Here is a 7,127-nt window from a genome sequence, read left to right as displayed (position 1 = left end):
AGCTATGGCTCAGGATCGGCAGTCCCTGCTCCTACAGCTTATCTATTGTAGGAAAGGTAAGTCTGGAGATTTGGATTCCCCAGAGTAAAATATATCCCTAACTAAATGATTGAGACCTGAAACATCTCACCATTGTCTTTCACAGCTTTTGAGAACCTTTAAAACTAAAGTGGAGAGGGTGTTGCAAGACGTTGAAGTCAGAAAGCAGACTTTCTTTAAATTGTTCAATAACCTTTATTGAATGCACATTTTGCACCACCCACTCATTCTAATTATCTGAGCCTGATTTCATCTTATATATAAACATAAATCATTTTGCACAGTTTTAATATATAGTAACTTTTCCAGGAACTTAACTACCATTTGAGATATGACCTCCTTGTTTTGTTTAGTTCTTCATGTGTTTGAAAGTTTTCTAAGAGTTGCTCACCATTTCTCGATATCATACTGAAGATGGCAATACTGCCCATGGCCTTTCTGTCCCCAGTAGAGCCACATGGATAGGTCAGCATTTGAGCTGTTTATTCACATGATTCTATCTGGATATGCAACTGTTTCAGCACCACACGGTGAAAACACAGTACTCTCTCCACTGAATTTCCTTTGCACCTTTACTGAAAATCAACCATTAATATATGTGTGGGTCTATTTCTGGACTTTCTTTTTGGTTCTGCTTATTTGTCTAATACTTATGTCAATACTGTATCTTCCTGACTACTTTGACTTGAAATTAAGTAAAGTCCCCCAATTTAATCTTCTTTTTTCAAAACTGTTTTGGCTATTCTTGATCATCTGCATTTCTTTCTATTTATTTATTTATTTATAAAGGTTTTGTTTTGTTTTGTTTTTTTAATGAGAGGTAGAGTGTGAACGGGGAGGGAGGAGGAGCAGAGGAAGAGGGGGACAGAGAACCTCAAGCAGGTTCCTTGCTCAGTGCAGAGCCTGACACGGGGCTCAATTTCAGGGCCCTGAGATCATGACCTGAGCCAAAATCAAGAGTCAGATGCTTAACCAACTGAGGCACCCAGGTGCCCCTGATCATCTGCATTTCTACATGAATTTTAGTACCACTTTATTAATTTAAAAAAATGGCCTTCTGAAATTTTTGTCTGGATTGTATTGAATCTATAGATCAGTTTGGGAAGAACTGTAATTTTCAGCATTATTGAGTCTTCCAACCCATTAAATGAAAAATTTCTCTTCACTTACTTAGGTCTTTTAAAATTTCTCTCAGTAATATTTTTTAGTTTTCTGATCTTGCACATCTTTTATTAGATTTATCCCAAAATGTTCTGTATTTTTAATATTGTTTTTAATTTCATTTTTAAATTCCCATTTCTGATTATTCCTAGTATACGGAGATAGAATTGATTTTTGTATAATGATCTTGTATCCTACAAACTTGCTAAACACACTTACTATCGAATTGCTTTTTGTAGATTCCGTTAGGTTTCCTGCATAGATGACCCTGCTGTGGATGAGTGACACTGACTAGCACCTTCAACACAGTATTGAACAGAAGTGGTAAATGCAGACATCCTATCTTCTTGCTGATCTCAGGAGAAAAGCATTCAGTCTCTCACCAGGAAGTATGATGCTAGCTATGGATTTTTGCTTGCAGTCTATATCAGGTTGAGAAAAGCCCATTCTTTTCCTACTTTACCAAGAATTTTGTCAGATATTGATGTTGAATTTTGTCAGATGCTTTTTCTGGGTCTATTGAGATGATAGTTTCATTTTTTTACTTTGCTAACATGATGAAGTACATTGCTTTTCAAATGTTAAACCAACCTTGCTTTCCTTGACACCAATCCCATCTACTGACTCTAAGGTTTGTGAGACATGAGAGAAAAAGTATTACCAACTCAAGTGGACATGTATCAGCCAAGTTGGAAGATGAAGCACAAAATCATAGAAAACTGAAAACTAGAGGAGTGCTTGCTGACAACAGAGAGACAGTTTCAGAAGATATGGGAGAAGGGTTAGGGCAGTAGTATACTGCAGGGCCTCAGGGTGGCTGATGGTGAATGGTGTGGTTTGCTCTAGGAACAAGATGATTCAGAACATTATAGGGATGAAAATATGATACAGTATTTAAACAGTTGGGAAACTTACACCTTGAACATTGACTGAAAGTGCATGACCTAGATGGATGCTCTGAGAGTCCAGGAAATAACAGAATCATCCTTTATATGAAATCAGTCACAGCAACTGCAAATATTTGCAATATCAGACTCCTGCATGTTCTGAACAACAGTTCAGACACTGTGGTCCCCATACGTGCAGTTCTTAGGATGATGCAGGTCCCAGAGACTGTGACATCTGGCATGGCGTGGCGAGAGATGGCCACAGAGACTCACGCCTGATATGGCATCTGGTGAATCTGAAGTACTAAATGGTTTCTATCTCATTTTAGCAGGACACTTCTACATAAGCTCTGGCTTATCTTTGCTACCTTAGCTGCTGATATTCCATCCCTGAACCTTAACTCAGCACCTGGGGATCTGCTCCTTGATGATCAGCACAATTCCATGAAGCCAATCGTCCTCCAGTCCATTCCCAGACTCCTGTCACCGGGCTCTGCCTATCTGCATAATGTTAATGTTACTTAGCTGCTTCCGACCTGTACCACAACATGAGTGGCCTGAGCATTTTTTGCCAGACTCTCAGAATGGTATAATATACCTGTTGGAAACTTCTCTGCATCATCCCTCTCTCTACCTCTCCCCTTACTGACCTTCCTACTTTAGTAGTGGGTTGCCCTAAACCTTACCATTGCCACTGAAGTCCATTTTGCTATATCAATTGTCTCCAAAGATAGAAATTACATTACAAATGTAAAGGTCTTTTGAATTATTATATTTTGGAAACCTCTGCCAATGCTCTCTCTCTGTCATTGCTGAGTTAACATTGAGTAGCTATATGATCAATAATATGATACTTATGCTCATTTGCACTTATATCTGAAAGATATATTCAAGTCATACTTGAGGAGTTAATATGCTAGACTGGAATAAAATGGACTAGTTTAACTTCCATTTTGGGTACAGCCATGACTTTGGCATATAGTGGTCAGCAGAACAAGAGAAGTATGGTAAGAACTAATGAATATAATCCATTTCACAATTAAATGCCACCTGCAGACAGGAAGCAATTGGAGCAGCACACATCAGAGCTCTACCACAATAGACAAAAACGCCAGGGCTGACAGACTATTTGGGATTCTTTTACTTCTTCAAAGTGCAGGTTATCCTGCAGGTTATCCCCAAATCCCAGTCATATTTGCAAATATCTTTTAGATTAGTTGACACTAATTAAGTAGCTATTGTCAAAAAACTATAAAAATTGGGGCACCTGGGTGGCTCAGTCGGTTAAGCATCTGCCTTCAGCTCAGGTCATGATCTTGGGGTCCTGAGGTCAAGACCCACATCGGGCTCCCTGCTCAATGGCGAGTCTGCTTCTCCCTCTCCCTCTGTGATCTCTCTTGCTCTTGCTCTCTCAAATAACTAAAAATAAATAAATAATTAAAATAAAAACTATAAAAATTATCAAGTGAAATATCACAGAAGTTTGTAGTATGAGTGTATTCAAGTTGGTGGTTCAGTAGGAAATCTGGGACAAGTATGTGCTAAAGGTTGCCTTCTGGAAATGGGGCTACAAACAGCTGCAATTGCTCAACATACTGGCAAGATTAGTTCTAGTAATGCTTGTTGCTCCAGAAATTAGTATGTTTTGTTTTCTATGGAATCTCAGTATTAGAAGCCAATGGCTCCTTGAGCATCTTTCTTTAAAGCTAGTTAAATGCTACATTAAGTAAAACAAAAAAATGACTTGAGAAATTGCGATTTTCGGGATGCCTGGGTGGCCCAGTCTGTCAAGCATCTGCTTTCGGCTTAGGTCATGATCCTGGACTCCCAGGATAGAGCCCTACATAGGGCTCTCTGCTTAGTAGGGAGTCCGCTTCTCCCTCTGACCCTCCACCCTCTTGTGGTCTCTTTCTCTCAAATAAATAAATAAATAAATAAATAAATAAATAAATAAATAGATAAAATACTTTTAAAAAAAGAAATTGCCATTTTCTTAGTGAGAAACAGTTGAGGAGTTCCCCATTTAAACATTGCAAGGTAAATTCTCTTTACCCAAATTCTCACAAGTTGTAAAATCTACTGTCATATAGCACATGGAAAGGACATTAAAAATAATTTGAACCAGGGGCATCTTGGTGGCTTGGTGGGTTAAGTGTCTGCCTTTGGCTCAGGTCATGATCTTAGGGTCACTCTGCTCAGTGGGGATCCTGATTCTCCTGCTCCCTCTGGCCCTCTCCCTGCTCATGTTCTCTTTCTCTCTCTTTGTCTCTCTCTCAAATAAATAAACAAAATCTTTAAAAAACAATAATAATTTGAGCCAACCTCTATAGGCTGGATCTTGTCAGTTGTTTTAAAAGACTCTTAAACCCTTGGTTCTCTGAAATATAGTAAATAAAATTCATTTTGAGACCATTATAATTTTCCTAGGGATTAAAATCTAAAAAATGATTAGAATTGCTTAAAACTGTCTTAAGACATCTCTGTATAAATCTTACCACGTGTATGCATGCGAACACACACACATACACACATACTCAATGCACAATTAGAATACATACCTCTAGAATGTAATCCAGCTGTGGATTTACCTTTGCAAATTTTAAGTCCTTAAAATAAAATAAGTATATCTATAAAGTATATATCCTTTTGGTCTGTTTCTCTGAAAAACCGTGATTACTCTGGGGGCTACACAAGGAGGTAGATAATGGGAGGCATGATACATCAGGTAACAATCATGCTACATGAAGGAACAATCTACTGCAATTTGTCCTTGGGTTCTGTGTTGTTTCCTGTCTTCTAATAAGCAGTTTCCAAGATGGGATTAGACAGGTATTAGATTTATTAGAGAAAATGTGAAAGATAGGGCAGGAGATAGCCAGAGGAGGCATGGAGCACCTTCAGATTGTGATCCAGGTCACTCCTTCCTCTGTGAAAGAAGGAAGAAAGAGGATGGGGTAGCAGGAGCCTCAGACCATAGGTGGGTCTAAGAAAGGTTCATCCAGGCCAGTGGGGAGTCTTTGAGCCAAAATTGTACATCAGAGGTGTCCTTAGGCTCACTGGAATTGGCCTCCATTATTACTCTCAAAGTCAGCTTCAGAAGCATGGCTTCAGCATGAAAGCAGTGGAGGGGCAATCCCTAGAGCCATCGCTCAGCTATGCTCCCCACAGCAGAAGCTCTGAGTAGTCCATATTCATGGCTACCACAGCCCCCAGAGATCCATGCACCTTCCACATTAAAAATGCATTTAATTTCTATCAAGACTCCAAGGTCTCATCCAATCATGGCATTGGTCTTTGAGTCCATAATTTAATGATCTCTATCTGGGGCAGGTGTGATTGAGGGTCCCCATATGCAACTCTTCTTTATCCAGAGAACTGAACAAAAAGACAAGTTATCTGTTCCTATTAACCCAATATGTTGTAGTGAGATAGGGATGGATGACTCAATAGGTCTTCCTTTCAAAGAGAGGAATAGGTTTCTTTTTCTGGGAAAAATGGAATGGGAGTGCCTCTTTCACTAAATATAACTATCAAACCTGGACAGACTGTATAAAACAGTTATTTGAGAAATCTGAAATGTAAATGATAGCAAGTGGATTAGGGAAGATCAGAATTCAAGTCTGAATTAATCTATGGTGGGTATACTACTCCCCCTCCTTGGAATCCCTGAACAAATGAAGTGGGTATTAAGAGTACAATAGAAGCCTGCTAGTTCTGGTGCACAAAGCAGAAAAAGAAACATGTAAATCTCAGAGAGAGTATGGAAATCCCCTTATTTCCTTTTCTTTTTCTTCTGTTCTCTCACACTCCATCCCCTAGGTCATCCCATGATGATGAGACACAGCCAGAAAAAGGGAACTACAGGAGTCAAAACCCTGAGGGAATAAAAATGTGCTCCCTGTTCAGTGGTGCTTTCATTGCAAGAGTTGTGTCCAGCTCTCCTTTGTTTTCTCCTTCAACCTGAAAATTGACTGCAGATGCAGATGAAGTTGCAGAAGTATATGGCAGAGCAGGGTGATACTGAGCTGGAGGACCAAAATGAGGAGTTCTAAGAAACGGGGAAGGCCAGAAAGATTGTGGAAAGGGAAGAACTCAGAAAAGCAACATCCTAGAGTTGATTATGAACTCTTGGCCCCACTCCTAAGCTGTGAATCTGATCTGATCCTATTTCAAAATAGGATCAAAAATGCCAAAAATATTAGGAGCTGAAATAATGATACAATACTACACAGATCCAAGACTGACTACAGGGTGGCACACATATGAGGTGCTGCAAAAAGCACTGCAAAACCACTGCAAAGAACTTGAAAACTGATTTGGAACTGACATTGGAACTATAGCCTACAGAAGGAAGATTGGGACTTGTGACCTGAACTCAACCAATTCAACTGCCTGCTTAAATAAAAATATCAACATTCTCCATAGGATTTAAACAAGACCCAAAGTCTCATAATATTCAAAATGTCCAGGATACAAAGCAAAATTACAAAACAAATAACCAGGAAAAATCTCAACTCACATGGGAAAAGAAAATGAACTGATGTGATGCCAACATGACACAGATGTTGGAATAATCTTACAGCAAGCAGTTGTGAGCACTCCTGAAAACAATGGGAAAATAGAAATGCTCAGCAAAGAAAGAGAATATTGTACTAATTGGGAATCTCCAATTAGTACAAAAAGAAACAGAATCAAGAGGAAACTTCATTTCCTATTCTCTTTCTTTCTCTCCGTTTAGTAAGAGATGTATTATAAGATATTGGCTCATCAGTTATAGGAGCTGAGGAGTCTGACAATCTGCTGCCTGTAAATTGGAGACCAAAAAATCTGATGGTGTAGTTCTAAGGGATAAAGAGGAATATTACATAAGAATAAAAAGGCCAATCACCAAAAAAAACAAAACGAAAAAAACCCCGAAAAACCATAACATTCCTAAATGAGTATGCACCCAACAATAGAACATCAAAATACATAAAGCAAAACCTGACAGAACTGAAAGAAGAAATAGGCAACTCCACAATAATAATTGGGGATATCAAC

The sequence above is a fragment of the Ailuropoda melanoleuca genome, chromosome 5, assembly GCF_002007445.2.
Source record: "Ailuropoda melanoleuca isolate Jingjing chromosome 5, ASM200744v2, whole genome shotgun sequence".
Classification (NCBI taxonomy): domain Eukaryota; kingdom Metazoa; phylum Chordata; class Mammalia; order Carnivora; family Ursidae; genus Ailuropoda; species Ailuropoda melanoleuca.
This window is presented reverse-complemented; position numbering follows the sequence as displayed.